The sequence below is a fragment of the Scyliorhinus torazame genome, chromosome 6 (genome assembly GCF_047496885.1).
Source record: "Scyliorhinus torazame isolate Kashiwa2021f chromosome 6, sScyTor2.1, whole genome shotgun sequence".
NCBI classification, from domain to species: Eukaryota; Metazoa; Chordata; class Chondrichthyes; order Carcharhiniformes; family Scyliorhinidae; genus Scyliorhinus; species Scyliorhinus torazame.
The window spans coordinates 17,636,769-17,655,431 of record NC_092712.1 but is presented as its reverse complement, the minus strand read 5'-3'; positions in this window follow the sequence as shown (position 1 = coordinate 17,655,431).

Genomic DNA, 18,663 nt, shown 5'->3' with positions numbered 1-18,663 from the left:
CTCTTGCTGCTTTATGCTCTCTCTCTCTCTCTCTCTCCTTTGAACTCCTGCTGCTTTATGCTCTCTCTCTCTCCCTCTCTCTGAACTCCTGCTGCTTTATGCTCTCGCTCTGAACTCCTGCTGCTTTATGCTCACTCTCTCTCTGAACTCCTGCTGCTTTATGCTTTCTCTCTTTGAACCCCTGCTGCTTTATGCTCCCTCTCTCTCTCTCTCTCTGAACTCCTGCTGCTTTAAGGTCCCTCTCTCTCCGAACACTTGCTGCTTTATGCTCTCTCTCTCTGAAGTCCTGCTGCTTTATGCGCTCTCTCTCTCTGAACTCCTGCAGCTTTACGCCCTCTCTCTCTGAACTCCTGCAGCTTTATGCCCTCTCTCTCTGAACTCCTGCTGCTTTATGCACTCTCCCTCTGAACTCTTGCTGCTTCATGCTCTCTCTCTCTCTGATCTATTGCTGCTTTATGCTCTCTCTCTCTGAACTCCTGCTGCTTTATGCTCTCTCTCTCTTAACTGTTGCTGCTTTATGCTCTCTCTCTCTCTCTCTCTCTCTGAACCACTGATGCTTTATGCTCTCTCTCTCTCTCTCTCCACTATTGCTGCTTTATGCTCTCTCTCTCTGAACTCCTGCTGCTTTATGCTCTCTCTCTCTTAACTGTTGCTGCTTTATGCTCTCTCTCTCTCTCTCTCTCTGAACCACTGCTGCTTTATGTTCTCTCTCTCTCTCTGAACTCCTGCTGCTTTATGCTCTCTCTCTCTCTCTGAACTCCTGCTACTTTATTCTTTCTCTCTCTCTGAACTCCTGCTGCATTATGCTCTCTCTCTCTCTCTCTCTGAACTCCTGCAGCTTTATGCTCTCTCTCTCTGAACTATTACTGCTTTATGCTCTCTCACTCTCTCTCTCTGAACTCCTGCTGCTTTATGCTCTCTCTCTCTCTCTCTGAACTCCTGCTGCTTTATGCTCTCTCTCTCTCTCTCTGAACACCTGCTGCTTTATGCTCTCTCTCTCTGAATTCCTGCTGCTTTATGCTCTCTCTCTCTCTCTCTCTCTGAACTCCAGCTGCTTTATGCTCTCTCTCTCTCTCTCTCTCTCTGAACTCCTGCAGCTTTATGCCCTCTATCTCGGAATTCCTGCTGCTTTATGCACTCTCTCTCTGAACTCTTCCTGCTTCATGCTCTCTCTATCTCTGAACTCCTGCTGCTTTATGCCCTCTCTTTCTGAACTCCTGCTGCTTTATGCACTCTCTCTCTCTCTCTCTCTCTGAACTCCTGCAGCTTTATGCCCTCTATCTCGGAATTCCTGCTGCTTTATGCACTCTCTCTCTGAACTCTTCCTGCTTCATGCTCTCTCTATCTCTGAACTCCTGCTGCTTTATGCTCTCTCTCGCTGAACTATTGCTGCTTTATGCTCTCTCTCTCTCTGAACTACTGCTGCTTTATGCTCTCTCTCGCTCTCTCTCTCTCTCTCTCTGAACTCCTGCTGCTTTATGCTCTCTCTCTCTCTCTCTCTGAACTCCTGCTGCTTTATGCTCTCTCTCGCTCTCTCTCTCTGAACTCCTGCTGCTTTATGCTCTCTCTCTCTCTCTCTCTCTGAACTCCTGCTGCTTTATGCTCCCTCTCTCTCTCTCTCTCTCTGAACTCCTGCTGCTTTAAGGTCTCTCTCTCTCCGAACACTTGCTGCTTTATGCTCTCTCTCTCTGAAGTCCTGCTGCTTTATGCGCTCTCTCTCTCTGAACTCCTGCAGCTTTACGCCCTCTCTCTCTGAACTCCTGCAGCTTTATGCCCTCTCTCTCTGAACTCCTGCTGCTTTATGCACTCTCCCTCTGAACTCTTGCTGCTTTATGCTCTCTCTCTCTCTCTCTGATCTATTGCTGCTTTATGCTCTCTCTCTCTGAACTCCTGCTGCTTAATGCTCTCTCTCTCTTACATGTTGCTGCTTTATGCTCTCTCTCTCTCTCTCTCTCTGAACCACTGCTGCTTTATGCTCTCTCTCTCTGATCTATTGCTGCTTTATGCTCTCTCTCTCTGAACTCATGCTGCTTTATGCTCTCTCTCTCTTAACTGTTGCTGCTTTATGCTCTCTCTCTCTCTCTCTCTCTCTGAACCACTGCTGCTTTATGTTCTCTCTCTCTCTCTGAACTCCTGCTGCTTTATGCTCTCTCTCTCTCTCTGAACTCCTGCTACTTTATTCTTTCTCTCTCTCTGAACTCCTGCTGCATTATGCTCTCTCTCTCTCTCTCTCTCTCTGAACTCCTGCAGCTTTATGCTCTCTCTCTCTGAACTATTACTGCTTTATGCTCTCTCACTCTCTCTCTCTGAACTCCTGCTGCTTTATGCACTCTATCTCTGAACTCCTGCTGCTCGTGCTCTCTCTCTCTCTGAACTCCTGCTGCTTTATGGTCTCTCTCTCTCTCTGAACTCCTGCTGCTTTATAATCTCTCTCTCTCTTTCTGAACTCCTGCTGCTTTATGCTGTCTCTCTCTGAACTGTTGCTGCTTTATGCTCTCTCTCTCTCTCTCTGAAGTCCTGCTGCTTTATGCGCTCTCTCTCTCTCTCTCTCTCTCTGATCTCCTGCAGCTTTATGCCCTCTCTCTCTGAACTCCTACAGCTTTATGCCCTCTCTCTCTGAACTTCTGCTGCTTTATGCACTCTCCCTCTGAACTCTTGCCGCTTTATGCTCTCTCTCTCTCTCTCTCTCTCTCCTTTGAACACCTGCTGCTTTATGCTCTCTCTCTCTCGCTCTCTCTCTCTCTCACTCTGAACTCCTGCTGCTTTATGCTCTCTCTCTCTCTCTGAACTCCTGCTGCTTTATGCTCACTCTCTCTCTGAACTCCTGCTGCTTTATGCTCTCTCTCTTTGAACCCCTGCTGCTTTATGTTCTCTCTCTCTCTCTCTCTCTGAACTCCTGCTGCTTTATGCTCACTCTCTCTCTCTTTCTGAACTCCTGCTGCTTTATGCTCTCTCTCTCTGAACTGTTGCTGCTTTATGCTCTCTCTCTCTCACAACCCCTGCTGATTTATGTTCTCTCTCTCTCTCACTGAACTCCTGCTGCTTTATGCTCTCTCTCTCTCTCTGAACTCCTGCTGCTTTATTCTTTCTCTCTTTCTGAACTCCTGCTTTATGCTCTCGCTCTCTCTCTGAAGTCCTGCTGCTTTATGCTCTCTCTCTCTCTCTCTCTGAACTCCTGCTGCTTTATGCACTCTCTCTATGAACTCCTGCTGCTTTATGCTCTCTCTCTCTCTCTCTCTGATCTCCTGCAGCTTTATGCCCTCTCTCTCTGAACTCCTGCAGCTTTATGCCCTCTCTCTCTGAACTCCTGCTGCATTATGCACTCTCCCTCTGAACTCTTGCTACTTTATGCTCTCTCTCTCTCTCTCTCTCTCTCTCCTTTGAACTCCTGCTGCTTTATGCTCTCTCTCTCTCGCTCTCTCTCTCTCACTCTGAACTCCTGCTGCTTTAAGCTCTCTCTCTCTCTGAACTCCTGCTGCTTTATGCTCACTCTCTCTCTGAACTCCTGCTGCTTTATGCTCTCTCTCTTTGAACACCTGCTGCTTTATGTTCTCTCTCTCTCTCTCTCTCAGAACTCCTGCTGCTTTATGCTCTCTCTCTCTCTCTTTCTGAACTCCTGCTGCTTTATGCTCTCTCTCTCTGAACTGTTGCTGCGTTATGCTCTCTCTCTCTCTCTCTCTCTGAACCCCTGCTGCTTTATGTTCTCTCTGCCTCTCTGAACTCCTGCTGCTTTATGCTCTCTCTCTCTCTCTTAACTCCTGCTGCTTTATTCTTTCTCTCTCTCTGAACTCCTGCTGCTTTATGCTCTCTCTCTCTCCCTCTCTCTGAAGTCCTGCTGCTTTATGCTCTCTCTCTCTCTCTGAACTCCTACAGCTTTATGCCCACTCTCTCGGAATTCCTGCTGCTTTATGCACTCTCTCTCTGAACTATTGCTGCTTTATGCTCTCTCTCTCTGAACTCCTGCTGCTTTATGCACTCTCTCTCTGAACTCCTGCTGCTTTATGGTCTCTCTCTCTTTCTGAACTCCTGTTGCTTTATGCTCTCTCTCTCTGTACTGTTGCTGCTTTATGCTCTCTCTCTCTCTCTCTCTGAATTCCTGCTGCTTTATGTGCTCTCTCTCTCTCTCTCTTTCTCTGAACTCCTGCTGCTTTATGCTCTCTCACTCTCTCTTTCTGAACTCCTGCTGCTTTATGCTCTCTCTCTCTGAACTGTTGCTGCTTTATGCTCTCTCTCTCTCACAACCCCTGCTGCTTTATGTTCTCTCTGCCTCTCTGAACTCCTGCTGCTTTATGCTCTCTCTCTCTCTCTTAACTCCTGCTGCTTTATTCTTTCTCTCTTTCTGAATTCCTGCTTTATGCTCTCTCTCTCTCTCTGAAGTCCTGCTGCTTTATGCTCTCTCTCTCTCTCTCTCTCTGAACTCCTGCTGCTTTATGCACTCTCTCTATCAACTCCTGCTGCTTTATGCTCTCTCTCTCTCTCTCTCTGAACTCCTGCTGCTTTATGGTCTCTCTCTCTCTCTGAACTCCTGCTGCTTTATGCTCTCTCTCTCTCTCTTTCTGAACTCCTGCTGCTTTATGCTCTCTCTCTCTGAACTGTTGCGTCTTTATGCTCTCTCTCTCTCTCTGAAGTCCTGCTGTTTATGTGCTCTCTCTCTCTAACTGAACTCCTGCAGCTTTATGCCCTCTCTCTCAGAACTCCTGCAGCTTTATGCCCTCTCTCTCTGAACTCCTGCTGCTTTATGCTCACTCTCTCTCTGAACTCCTGCTGCTTTATGCTCTCTCTTTGAACCCCTGCTGCTTTATGTTCTATCTCTCTCTCTCTCTGTCTCTCTCTCTCTCTCTCTGAACTCCTGCTGCTTTATGCTCTCTCTCTCTCTCTCTGAACTCCTGCTGCTTTATGCTCTCTCTGAAGTCCTGCTGCTTTATGCTCACTCTCTCTCTCTCTCTGAAGTCCTGCTGCTTTATGCTCTCTATCTCTCTCTGTAATCCTGCTGCTTTATGCTCTCTCTCTCTCTCTCTGAACTCCTGCTGCTTTATGCTCTCTCTGAAGTACTGCTGCTTTATGCTCTCTCTCTCTCTCTCTGAACTCCTGCTGCTTTATGCTCTCTCTGAAGTCCTGCTGCTTTATGCTCTCTCTCTCTCTCTCTGAACTCCTGCTGCTTTATGCTCTCTCTCTCTCTCTCTCTGAACTCCTGCTGCTTAATGCGCTCTCTCTCTCTCTCTGAAATCCTGCTGCTTTATGCTCTCTCTCTCTCTGAAATCCTGCTGCTTTATGTCCTCTCTTTCTGAACTCCTGCTGGTTTATGCTCTCTGTCTCTCTCTCTGAACTCCTGCTGCTTAATGCGCTCTCTCTCCCTCTCTCTGAACTCCTGCTGCTTTATGGCCTCTATCTCTCTCTGAACTCCTGCTGTTTTATAGTCTCTCTCTCTCTGATCACTTGCTGCTTTATGCTCTCTCTCTCTCTCTTTCTGAACTACTGCTGCTTTGTGCTCTCTCTCTCTGTACTGTTGCTGCTTTATGCTTTCTCTCTCTCTCTCTCTCTGAACTCCTGCAGCTTTATGCCCTCTCTCTCTGAACTCCTGCAACTTTATGCCCTCTCTCTCTGAACTCCTGCTGCTTTATGCACTCTCCCTCTGAACTCTTGCTGCTTTATGTTCTCTCTCTCTCTCTGAACTATTTCTGCTTTATGCTCTCTATCTCTGAACTGTTGCTGCTTTATGCTCTCTATCTCTCTCTCTGAACCCCTGCTGCTTTATGTTCTCTCTCTCTCTCTGATCTCCTGCTGCTTTATGCTCTCTCTCTCTCTCTGAACTCCTGCTGCTTTATTCTTTCTCTCTCTCTGAACTCCTGCTGCTTTATGCTCTCTCTCTCTCTCTCTGAAGTCCTGCTGCTTTATGCTCTCTCTCTCTCTCTCTCTCTCTCTCTGAACGCCTGCAGCTTTATGCCCTCTCTCTCTCTCTATCTCTCTCTCAACTCCTGCTGCTTAATGCTCTCTCTCTCTCTCTCTCTCAACTCCTGCTGCTTAATGCTCTCTCTCTCTCTCTCTGTCTCTCTCTCAACTCCTGCTGCTTAATGCTCTCTCTCTCTCTCTCTCTCTCTCTCTCTCTCTCTCAACTCCTGCTGCTTAATGCTCTCTCTCTCTCTCTCTCTCTCAACTCCTGCTGCTTAATGCTCTCTCTCTCTCTCTCTCAACTCCTGCTGCTTAATGCTCTCTCTCTCTCTCTCTCAACTCCTGCTGCTTAATGCTCTCTCTCTCTCTCTCTCTCTCTCAACTCCTGCTGCTTAATGCTCTCTCTCTCTCTCTGAACTCCTGCTGCTTTATGCTCACTCACTCTCTGTGAACTCCTGCTGCTTTATGCTCACTCTCTCTCTCTGAACTCCTGCTGCTTTATGCTCACTCTCTCTCTCTGAACTCCTGCTGCCTTATGCTCACTCTCTCTCTCTTTGAACTCCTGCTGCTTTATGCTCACTCTCTCTCTCTGAACTCCTGCTGCTTTATGCTCACTCTCTCTCTCTCTGAACTCCTGCTGCTTTATGCTCACTCTCTCTCTCTGAACTCCTGCTGCTTTATTCTTTCTCTCTCTCTGAACTCCTGCTGCTTTATGCTCTCTCTCGCTCTCTCTCTCTGAAGTCCTGCTGCTTTATGCTCTCTCTCTCCCTCTCTCTCTCTGAACTCCTGCAGCTTTATGCCCTCTCTCTCGGAATTCCTGCTGCTTTATGCACTCTCTCTCTGAACTCTTGCTGCTTTATGCTCTCTCTCTCTCTGAACTCCTGCTGCTTTATGCTCTCTCTCTCTGAACTATTGCTGCTTTATGCTCTCTCTCTCTCTCTCTGAACTCCTGCTGCTTTATGCACTCTCTCTCTGAACTCCTGCTGCTTTATGCTCTCTCTCTCTCTGAACTTCTGCTGCTTTATGGTCTCTCTCTCTCTCTGAACTCCTGCTGCTTTATGCTCCCTCTCTCTCTCTTTCTGAACTCCTGCTGCTTTATGCTCTCTCTCTCTGAACTGTTGTTGCTTTATACTCTCTCTCTCTCTCTCTCTGAAGTCCTGCTCCTTTATGCGCTTTCTCGCTCTCTCTCTCTCTCTCTCTGAACTCCTGCAGCTTTATGCCCTCTCTCTCGGAACTCCTGCAGCTTTATGCCCTCTCTCTCTGAACTCCTGCTGCTTTATGCACTCTCCCTCTGAACTCTTGCTGCTTTATGCTCTCTCTCTCTCTCTCTCTCCATTGAACTCCTGCTGCTTTATGCTCTCTCTCTCTCCCTCTCTCTGAACTCCTGCTGCTTTATGCTCTCGCTCTGAACTCCTGCTGCTTTATGCTCACTCTCTCTCTGAACTCCTGCTGCTTTATGCTTTCTCTCTTTGAACCCCTGCTGCTTTATGCTCCCTCTCTCTCTCTCTCTCTGAACTCCTGCTGCTTTAAGGTCCCTCTCTCTCCGAACACTTGCTGCTTTATGCTCTCTCTCTCTGAAGTCCTGCTGCTTTATGCGCTCTCTCTCTCTGAACTCCTGCAGCTTTACGCCCTCTCTCTCTGAACTCCTGCAGCTTTATGCCCTCTCTCTCTGAACTCCTGCTGCTTTATGCACTCTCCCTCTGAACTCTTGCTGCTTCATGCTCTCTCTCTCTCTGATCTATTGCTGCTTTATGCTCTCTCTCTCTGAACTCCTGCTGCTTTATGCTCTCTCTCTCTTAACTGTTGCTGCTTTATGCTCTCTCTCTCTCTCTCTCTCTCTGAACCACTGATGCTTTATGCTCTCTCTCTCTCTCTCTCCACTATTGCTGCTTTATGCTCTCTCTCTCTGAACTCCTGCTGCTTTATGCTCTCTCTCTCTTAACTGTTGCTGCTTTATGCTCTCTCTCTCTCTCTCTCTCTGAACCACTGCTGCTTTATGTTCTCTCTCTCTCTCTGAACTCCTGCTGCTTTATGCTCTCTCTCTCTCTCTGAACTCCTGCTACTTTATTCTTTCTCTCTCTCTGAACTCCTGCTGCATTATGCTCTCTCTCTCTCTCTCTCTGAACTCCTGCAGCTTTATGCTCTCTCTCTCTGAACTATTACTGCTTTATGCTCTCTCACTCTCTCTCTCTGAACTCCTGCTGCTTTATGCTCTCTCTCTCTCTCTCTCTCTCTGAACTCCTGCTGCTTTATGCTCTCTCTCTCTCTCTCTGAACACCTGCTGCTTTATGCTCTCTCTCTCTGAATTCCTGCTGCTTTATGCTCTCTCTCTCTCTCTCTCTCTGAACTCCAGCTGCTTTATGCTCTCTCTCTCTCTCTCTCTCTCTGAACTCCTGCAGCTTTATGCCCTCTATCTCGGAATTCCTGCTGCTTTATGCACTCTCTCTCTGAACTCTTCCTGCTTCATGCTCTCTCTATCTCTGAACTCCTGCTGCTTTATGCCCTCTCTTTCTGAACTCCTGCTGCTTTATGCACTCTCTCTCTCTCTCTCTCTCTGAACTCCTGCAGCTTTATGCCCTCTATCTCGGAATTCCTGCTGCTTTATGCACTCTCTCTCTGAACTCTTCCTGCTTCATGCTCTCTCTATCTCTGAACTCCTGCTGCTTTATGCTCTCTCTCGCTGAACTATTGCTGCTTTATGCTCTCTCTCTCTCTGAACTACTGCTGCTTTATGCTCTCTCTCGCTCTCTCTCTCTCTCTCTCTCTCTCTCTCTGAACTCCTGCTGCTTTATGCTCTCTCTCTCTCTCTCTCTGAACTCCTGCTGCTTTATGCTCTCTCTCGCTCTCTCTCTCTGAACTCCTGCTGCTTTATGCTCTCTCTCTCTCTCTCTCTCTGAACTCCTGCTGCTTTATGCTCCCTCTCTCTCTCTCTCTCTCTGAACTCCTGCTGCTTTAAGGTCTCTCTCTCTCCGAACACTTGCTGCTTTATGCTCTCTCTCTCTGAAGTCCTGCTGCTTTATGCGCTCTCTCTCTCTGAACTCCTGCTGCTTTATGCTCTCTCTTTGAACCCCTGCTGCTTTATGTTCTATCTCTCTCTCTCTCTGTCTCTCTCTCTCTCTCTCTGAACTCCTGCTGCTTTATGCTCTCTCTCTCTCTCTCTGAACTCCTGCTGCTTTATGCTCTCTCTGAAGTCCTGCTGCTTTATGCTCACTCTCTCTCTCTCTCTGAAGTCCTGCTGCTTTATGCTCTCTATCTCTCTCTGTAATCCTGCTGCTTTATGCTCTCTCTCTCTCTCTCTGAACTCCTGCTGCTTTATGCTCTCTCTGAAGTACTGCTGCTTTATGCTCTCTCTCTCTCTCTCTGAACTCCTGCTGCTTTATGCTCTCTCTGAAGTCCTGCTGCTTTATGCTCTCTCTCTCTCTCTCTGAACTCCTGCTGCTTTATGCTCTCTCTCTCTCTCTCTCTGAACTCCTGCTGCTTAATGCGCTCTCTCTCTCTCTCTGAAATCCTGCTGCTTTATGCTCTCTCTCTCTCTGAAATCCTGCTGCTTTATGTCCTCTCTTTCTGAACTCCTGCTGGTTTATGCTCTCTGTCTCTCTCTCTGAACTCCTGCTGCTTAATGCGCTCTCTCTCCCTCTCTCTGAACTCCTGCTGCTTTATGGCCTCTATCTCTCTCTGAACTCCTGCTGTTTTATAGTCTCTCTCTCTCTGATCACTTGCTGCTTTATGCTCTCTCTCTCTCTCTTTCTGAACTACTGCTGCTTTGTGCTCTCTCTCTCTGTACTGTTGCTGCTTTATGCTTTCTCTCTCTCTCTCTCTCTGAACTCCTGCAGCTTTATGCCCTCTCTCTCTGAACTCCTGCAACTTTATGCCCTCTCTCTCTGAACTCCTGCTGCTTTATGCACTCTCCCTCTGAACTCTTGCTGCTTTATGTTCTCTCTCTCTCTCTGAACTATTTCTGCTTTATGCTCTCTATCTCTGAACTGTTGCTGCTTTATGCTCTCTATCTCTCTCTCTGAACCCCTGCTGCTTTATGTTCTCTCTCTCTCTCTGATCTCCTGCTGCTTTATGCTCTCTCTCTCTCTCTGAACTCCTGCTGCTTTATTCTTTCTCTCTCTCTGAACTCCTGCTGCTTTATGCTCTCTCTCTCTCTCTCTGAAGTCCTGCTGCTTTATGCTCTCTCTCTCTCTCTCTCTCTCTCTCTGAACGCCTGCAGCTTTATGCCCTCTCTCTCTCTCTATCTCTCTCTCAACTCCTGCTGCTTAATGCTCTCTCTCTCTCTCTCTCTCAACTCCTGCTGCTTAATGCTCTCTCTCTCTCTCTCTGTCTCTCTCTCAACTCCTGCTGCTTAATGCTCTCTCTCTCTCTCTCTCTCTCTCTCTCTCTCTCTCAACTCCTGCTGCTTAATGCTCTCTCTCTCTCTCTCTCTCTCAACTCCTGCTGCTTAATGCTCTCTCTCTCTCTCTCTCAACTCCTGCTGCTTAATGCTCTCTCTCTCTCTCTCTCAACTCCTGCTGCTTAATGCTCTCTCTCTCTCTCTCTCTCTCTCAACTCCTGCTGCTTAATGCTCTCTCTCTCTCTCTGAACTCCTGCTGCTTTATGCTCACTCACTCTCTGTGAACTCCTGCTGCTTTATGCTCACTCTCTCTCTCTGAACTCCTGCTGCTTTATGCTCACTCTCTCTCTCTGAACTCCTGCTGCCTTATGCTCACTCTCTCTCTCTTTGAACTCCTGCTGCTTTATGCTCACTCTCTCTCTCTGAACTCCTGCTGCTTTATGCTCACTCTCTCTCTCTCTGAACTCCTGCTGCTTTATGCTCACTCTCTCTCTCTGAACTCCTGCTGCTTTATTCTTTCTCTCTCTCTGAACTCCTGCTGCTTTATGCTCTCTCTCGCTCTCTCTCTCTGAAGTCCTGCTGCTTTATGCTCTCTCTCTCCCTCTCTCTCTCTGAACTCCTGCAGCTTTATGCCCTCTCTCTCGGAATTCCTGCTGCTTTATGCACTCTCTCTCTGAACTCTTGCTGCTTTATGCTCTCTCTCTCTCTGAACTCCTGCTGCTTTATGCTCTCTCTCTCTGAACTATTGCTGCTTTATGCTCTCTCTCTCTCTCTCTGAACTCCTGCTGCTTTATGCACTCTCTCTCTGAACTCCTGCTGCTTTATGCTCTCTCTCTCTCTGAACTTCTGCTGCTTTATGGTCTCTCTCTCTCTCTGAACTCCTGCTGCTTTATGCTCCCTCTCTCTCTCTTTCTGAACTCCTGCTGCTTTATGCTCTCTCTCTCTGAACTGTTGTTGCTTTATACTCTCTCTCTCTCTCTCTCTGAAGTCCTGCTCCTTTATGCGCTTTCTCGCTCTCTCTCTCTCTCTCTCTGAACTCCTGCAGCTTTATGCCCTCTCTCTCGGAACTCCTGCAGCTTTATGCCCTCTCTCTCTGAACTCCTGCTGCTTTATGCACTCTCCCTCTGAACTCTTGCTGCTTTATGCTCTCTCTCTCTCTCTCTCTCCATTGAACTCCTGCTGCTTTATGCTCTCTCTCTCTCCCTCTCTCTGAACTCCTGCTGCTTTATGCTCTCGCTCTGAACTCCTGCTGCTTTATGCTCACTCTCTCTCTGAACTCCTGCTGCTTTATGCTTTCTCTCTTTGAACCCCTGCTGCTTTATGCTCCCTCTCTCTCTCTCTCTCTGAACTCCTGCTGCTTTAAGGTCCCTCTCTCTCCGAACACTTGCTGCTTTATGCTCTCTCTCTCTGAAGTCCTGCTGCTTTATGCGCTCTCTCTCTCTGAACTCCTGCAGCTTTACGCCCTCTCTCTCTGAACTCCTGCAGCTTTATGCCCTCTCTCTCTGAACTCCTGCTGCTTTATGCACTCTCCCTCTGAACTCTTGCTGCTTCATGCTCTCTCTCTCTCTGATCTATTGCTGCTTTATGCTCTCTCTCTCTGAACTCCTGCTGCTTTATGCTCTCTCTCTCTTAACTGTTGCTGCTTTATGCTCTCTCTCTCTCTCTCTCTCTCTGAACCACTGATGCTTTATGCTCTCTCTCTCTCTCTCTCCACTATTGCTGCTTTATGCTCTCTCTCTCTGAACTCCTGCTGCTTTATGCTCTCTCTCTCTTAACTGTTGCTGCTTTATGCTCTCTCTCTCTCTCTCTCTCTGAACCACTGCTGCTTTATGTTCTCTCTCTCTCTCTGAACTCCTGCTGCTTTATGCTCTCTCTCTCTCTCTGAACTCCTGCTACTTTATTCTTTCTCTCTCTCTGAACTCCTGCTGCATTATGCTCTCTCTCTCTCTCTCTCTGAACTCCTGCAGCTTTATGCTCTCTCTCTCTGAACTATTACTGCTTTATGCTCTCTCACTCTCTCTCTCTGAACTCCTGCTGCTTTATGCTCTCTCTCTCTCTCTCTCTCTCTGAACTCCTGCTGCTTTATGCTCTCTCTCTCTCTCTCTGAACACCTGCTGCTTTATGCTCTCTCTCTCTGAATTCCTGCTGCTTTATGCTCTCTCTCTCTCTCTCTCTCTGAACTCCAGCTGCTTTATGCTCTCTCTCTCTCTCTCTCTCTCTGAACTCCTGCAGCTTTATGCCCTCTATCTCGGAATTCCTGCTGCTTTATGCACTCTCTCTCTGAACTCTTCCTGCTTCATGCTCTCTCTATCTCTGAACTCCTGCTGCTTTATGCCCTCTCTTTCTGAACTCCTGCTGCTTTATGCACTCTCTCTCTCTCTCTCTCTCTGAACTCCTGCAGCTTTATGCCCTCTATCTCGGAATTCCTGCTGCTTTATGCACTCTCTCTCTGAACTCTTCCTGCTTCATGCTCTCTCTATCTCTGAACTCCTGCTGCTTTATGCTCTCTCTCGCTGAACTATTGCTGCTTTATGCTCTCTCTCTCTCTGAACTACTGCTGCTTTATGCTCTCTCTCGCTCTCTCTCTCTCTCTCTCTCTCTCTCTCTGAACTCCTGCTGCTTTATGCTCTCTCTCTCTCTCTCTCTGAACTCCTGCTGCTTTATGCTCTCTCTCGCTCTCTCTCTCTGAACTCCTGCTGCTTTATGCTCTCTCTCTCTCTCTCTCTCTGAACTCCTGCTGCTTTATGCTCCCTCTCTCTCTCTCTCTCTCTGAACTCCTGCTGCTTTAAGGTCTCTCTCTCTCCGAACACTTGCTGCTTTATGCTCTCTCTCTCTGAAGTCCTGCTGCTTTATGCGCTCTCTCTCTCTGAACTCCTGCAGCTTTACGCCCTCTCTCTCTGAACTCCTGCAGCTTTATGCCCTCTCTCTCTGAACTACTGCTGCTTTATGCACTCTCCCTCTGAACTCTTGCTGCTTTATGCTCTCTCTCTCTCTCTCTGATCTATTGCTGCTTTATGCTCTCTCTCTCTGAACTCCTGCTGCTTAATGCTCTCTCTCTCTTACATGTTGCTGCTTTATGCTCTCTCTCTCTCTCTCTCTCTGAACCACTGCTGCTTTATGCTCTCTCTCTCTGATCTATTGCTGCTTTATGCTCTCTCTCTCTGAACTCATGCTGCTTTATGCTCTCTCTCTCTTAACTGTTGCTGCTTTATGCTCTCTCTCTCTCTCTCTCTCTCTGAACCACTGCTGCTTTATGTTCTCTCTCTCTCTCTGAACTCCTGCTGCTTTATGCTCTCTCTCTCTCTCTGAACTCCTGCTACTTTATTCTTTCTCTCTCTCTGAACTCCTGCTGCATTATGCTCTCTCTCTCTCTCTCTCTCTCTGAACTCCTGCAGCTTTATGCTCTCTCTCTCTGAACTATTACTGCTTTATGCTCTCTCACTCTCTCTCTCTGAACTCCTGCTGCTTTATGCACTCTATCTCTGAACTCCTGCTGCTCGTGCTCTCTCTCTCTCTGAACACCTGCTGCTTTATGGTCTCTCTCTCTCTCTGAACTCCTGCTGCTTTATAATCTCTCTCTCTCTTTCTGAACTCCTGCTGCTTTATGCTGTCTCTCTCTGAACTGTTGCTGCTTTATGCTCTCTCTCTCTCTCTCTGAAGTCCTGCTGCTTTATGCGCTCTCTCTCTCTCTCTCTCTCTCTGATCTCCTGCAGCTTTATGCCCTCTCTCTCTGAACTCCTACAGCTTTATGCCCTCTCTCTCTGAACTTCTGCTGCTTTATGCACTCTCCCTCTGAACTCTTGCCGCTTTATGCTCTCTCTCTCTCTCTCTCTCTCTCCTTTGAACACCTGCTGCTTTATGCTCTCTCTCTCTCGCTCTCTCTCTCTCTCACTCTGAACTCCTGCTGCTTTATGCTCTCTCTCTCTCTCTGAACTCCTGCTGCTTTATGCTCACTCTCTCTCTGAACTCCTGCTGCTTTATGCTCTCTCTCTTTGAACCCCTGCTGCTTTATGTTCTCTCTCTCTCTCTCTCTCTGAACTCCTGCTGCTTTATGCTCACTCTCTCTCTCTTTCTGAACTCCTGCTGCTTTATGCTCTCTCTCTCTGAACTGTTGCTGCGTTATGCTCTCTCTCTCTCTCTCTCTCTGAACCCCTGCTGCTTTATGTTCTCTCTGCCTCTCTGAACTCCTGCTGCTTTATGCTCTCTCTCTCTCTCTTAACTCCTGATGCTTTATTCTTTCTCTCTCTCTGAACTCCTGCTGCTTTATGCTCTCTCTCTCTCTCTCTCTCTCTCTGAAGTCCTGCTGCTTTATGCTCTCTCTCTCTCTCTCTCTGAACTCCTACAGCTTTATGCCCACTCTCTCGGAATTCCTGCTGCTTTATGCACTCTCTCTCTGAACTATTGCTGCTTTATGCTCTCTCTCTCTCTCTGAACTCCTGCTGCTTTATGCACTCTCTCTCTGAACTCCTGCTGCTTTATGCTCTCTCTCTCTCTCTGAGCTCCTGCTGCTTTATGGTCTCTCTCTCTCTCTGAACTCCTGCTGCTTTATGCTCGCTCTCTCTCTCTTTCTGAACTCCTGCTGCTTTATGCTCTCTCTCTCTGTACTGTTGCTGCTTTATGCTCTCTCTCTCTCTCTCTCTCTGAATTCCTGCTGCTTTATGTGCTCTCTCTCTCTCTCTCTTTCTCTGAACTCCTGCTGCTTTATGCTCTCTCTCTCTCTCTTTCTGAACACCTGCTGCTTTATGCTCTCTCTCACTGAACTGTTGCTGCTTTATGCTCTCTCTCTCTCACAACCCCTGCTGATTTATGTTCTCTCTCTCTCTCACTGAACTCCTGCTGCTTTATGCTCTCTCTCTCTCTCTGAACTCCTGCTGCTTTATTCTTTCTCTCTTTCTGAACTCCTGCTTTATGCTCTCGCTCTCTCTCTGAAGTCCTGCTGCTTTATGCTCTCTCTCTCTCTCTCTCTGAACTCCTGCTGCTTTATGCACTCTCTCTATGAACTCCTGCTGCTTTATGCTCTCTCTCTCTCTCTCTCTGATCTCCTGCAGCTTTATGCCCTCTCTCTCTGAACTCCTGCAGCTTTATGCCCTCTCTCTCTGAACTCCTGCTGCATTATGCACTCTCCCTCTGAACTCTTGCTACTTTATGCTCACTCTCTCTCTCTCTCTCTCTCTCCTTTGAACTCCTGCTGCTTTATGCTCTCTCTCTCTCGCTCTCTCTCTCTCACTCTGAACTCCTGCTGCTTTAAGCTCTCTCTCTCTCTGAACTCCTGCTGCTTTATGCTCACTCTCTCTCTGAACTCCTGCTGCTTTATGCTCTCTCTCTTTGAACACCTGCTGCTTTATGTTCTCTCTCTCTCTCTCTCTCAGAACTCCTGCTGCTTTATGCTCTCTCTCTCTCTCTTTCTGAACTCCTGCTGCTTTATGCTCTCTCTCTCTCTCTGAACTCCTGCTGCTTTATGCTCTCTCTCTGAAGTCCTGCTGCTTTATGCTCTCTCTCTCTCTCTCTCTGAACTCCTGCAGCTTTATGCTCTCTCTCTCGGAATTCCTGCTGCTTTATGCACTCTCTCTCTGAACTCCTGCTGCTTTATGCTCTCTCTCTCTCTGAACTTCTGCTGCTTTATGGTCTCTCTCTCTCTCTGAACTCCTGCTGCTTTATGCTCCCTCTCTCTCTCTTTCTGAACTCCTGCTGCTTTATGCTCTCTCTCTCTTAACTGTTGTTGCTTTATACTCTCTCTCTCTCTCTCTCTGAAGTCCTGCTCCTTTATGCGCTCTCTCGCTCTCTCTCTCTCTCTCTCTGAACTCCTGCAGCTTTATGCCCTCTCTCTCGGAACTCCTGCAGCTTTATGCCCTCTCTCTCTGAACTCCTGCTGCTTTATGCACTCTCCCTCTGAACTCTTGCTGCTTTATGCTCTCTCTCTCTCTCTCTCTCCTTTGAACTCCTGCTGCTTTATGCTCTCTCTCTCTCCCTCTCTCTGAACTCCTGCTGCTTTATGCTCTCGCTCTGAACTCCTGCTGCTTTATGCTCACTCTCTCTCTGAACTCCTGCTGCTTTATGCTTTCTCTCTTTGAACCCCTGCTGCTTTATGTTCTCTCTCTCTCTCTCTCTCTCTCTGAACTCCTGCTGCTTTATGCTCTCTCTCTGTCTCTGAACTCCTGCTGCTTTATGCTCTCTCTGAAGTCCTGCTGCTTTATGCTCTCTCTCTCTCTCTGAAGTCCTGCTGCTTTATGCCCTCTCTTTCTGAACTCCTGCTGCTTTATGCTCTCTCTCTCTCTCTCTCTCTCTGAACTCCTGCTGCTTAATGCTCTCTCTCTCTCTGAAATCCTGCTGCTTTATGCCCTCTCTTTCTGAACTCCTGCTGCTTTATGCTCTCTCTCTCTCTCTCTCTCTCTTTCTGAACTCCTGCTGCTTTATGCTCTCTCTCTCTCTCTCTGAAGTCCTGCTGCTTTATGCTCTCTCTCTCTCTCTCTCTCTGAACTCCTGCAGCTTTATGCCCTCTCTCTCGGAATTCCTGCTGCTTTATGCACTCTCTCTCTGAACTCTTGCTGCTTTATGCTCTATGTCTCTGAACTCCTGCTTCTTTATGCTCTCTCTCTCTGAACTATTGCTGCTTTCTGCTCTCTCTCTCTCTCTCTCTCTCCTGCTGCTTTATGCTCTCTCTGAAGTCCTGCTGCTTTATGCTCTCTAGCTCTCTCTGAAATCCTGCTGCTATATGCCCTCTCTTTCTGAACTCCTGCTGCTTTATGCTCTCTCACTCTCTCTCTCTCTGAACTATTGCTGCTTTCTGCTCTCTCTCTCTCTCTCTCTCTCCTGCTGCTTTATGCTCTCTCTGAAGTCCTGCTGCTTTATGCTCTCTAGCTCTCTCTGAAATCCTGCTGCTTTATGCCCTCTCTCTCTGAAATCCTGCTGCTTTATGCCCTCTCTTTCTGAACTCCTGCTGCTTAATGCTCTCTCTCTCTGTCTCTCTGAACTCCTGCTGCTTAATGCTCTCTCTGTCTCTCTCTCTCTCTCTCTGAACTCCTGCAGCTTAATGCTCTCTCTCTCTCTCTCTCTCTCTCTCTCTCTGAACTCCTGCTGCTTAATGCTCTCTCTCTCTCTCTCTCTCTGAACTCCTGCTGCTTATTGCTCTCTCTCTCTCTCTCTCTCTCTCTCTGAACTCCTGCTGCTTAATGCTCTCTCTCTCTCTCTCTCTCTCTGTGAACTCCTGCTGCTTAATGCTCGCTCTCTCTCTCTCTCTGAACTCCTGCTGCTGAATGCTCTCTCTCTCTCTCTCTCTGAACTCCTGCTGCTTAATGCTCTCTCTCTCTGAACTCCTGCTGCTTAATGCTCTCTCTGTCTCTCTCTCTCTTTCTCTGAACTCCTGCTGCTTAATGCTCTCTCTCTCTCTCTCTCTCTCTCTCTCTCTCTCTGAACTCCTGCTGCTTAATGCTCTCTCTCTCTCTCTCTCTCTGAACTCCTGCTGCTTATTGCTCTCTCTCTCTCTCTCTCTCTCTCTCTGAACTCCTGCTGCTTAATGCTCTCTCTCTCTCTCTCTCTCTCTGTGAACTCCTGCTGCTTAATGCTCGCTCTCTCTCTCTCTCTCTGAACTCCTGCTGCTGAATGCTCTCTCTCTCTCTCTCTCTCTCTCTCTCTGAACTCCTGCTGCTTAATGCTCTCTCTCTCTGAACTCCTGCTGCTTAATGCTCTCTCTCTCTCTCTCTCTCTCTCTCAACTCCTGCTGCTTAATGCTCTCTCTCTCTCTCTCTCTCGCTCTCTCTGAACTCCTGCTGCTTAATGCTCTCTCTCTCTCTCTCTGAACTCCTGCTGCTTAATGCTCTCTCTCTCTCTCTCTCTCTCTCTCTCTCTCTGAACTCCTGCTGCTTAATGCTCTCTCTCTCTCTCTCTCTGAACTCCTGCTGCTTAATGCTCTCTCTCTCTCTCTCTCTCTCTCTGAACTCCTGCTGCTTAATGTTCTCTCTCTCTCTCTCTGAACTCCTGCTGCTTAATGCTCTCTCTCTCTCTCTCTCTCTGAACTCCTGCTGCTGAATGCTCTCTCTCCCTCTCTCTCTCTCTCTCTGAACACCTGCTGCTTAATGCTCTCTCTCTCAACTCCTGCTGCTTAATGCTCTCTCTCTCTCTCTCTCAACTCCTGCTGCTTAATGCTCTCTCTCTCTCTCTCTCTCTCTCTCTCTCAACTCCTGCTGCTTCATGCTCTCTCTCTCTCTCTCTCTCTCTCTCTCAACTCCTGCTGCTTAATGATCTCTCTCTCTCTCTCTCTCTCTCTCAACTCCTGCTGGTTAATGCTCACTCTCTCTCTCTCAACTCCTGCTGCTTAATGCTCTCTCTCTCTCTCTCAACTCCTGCTGCTTAATGCTCTCTCTCTCGCTCAACTCCTGCGGCTTAATGTTCTCTCTCTCTCTCTCTCTCTCAACTCCTGCTGCTTAATGCTCTCTCTCTCT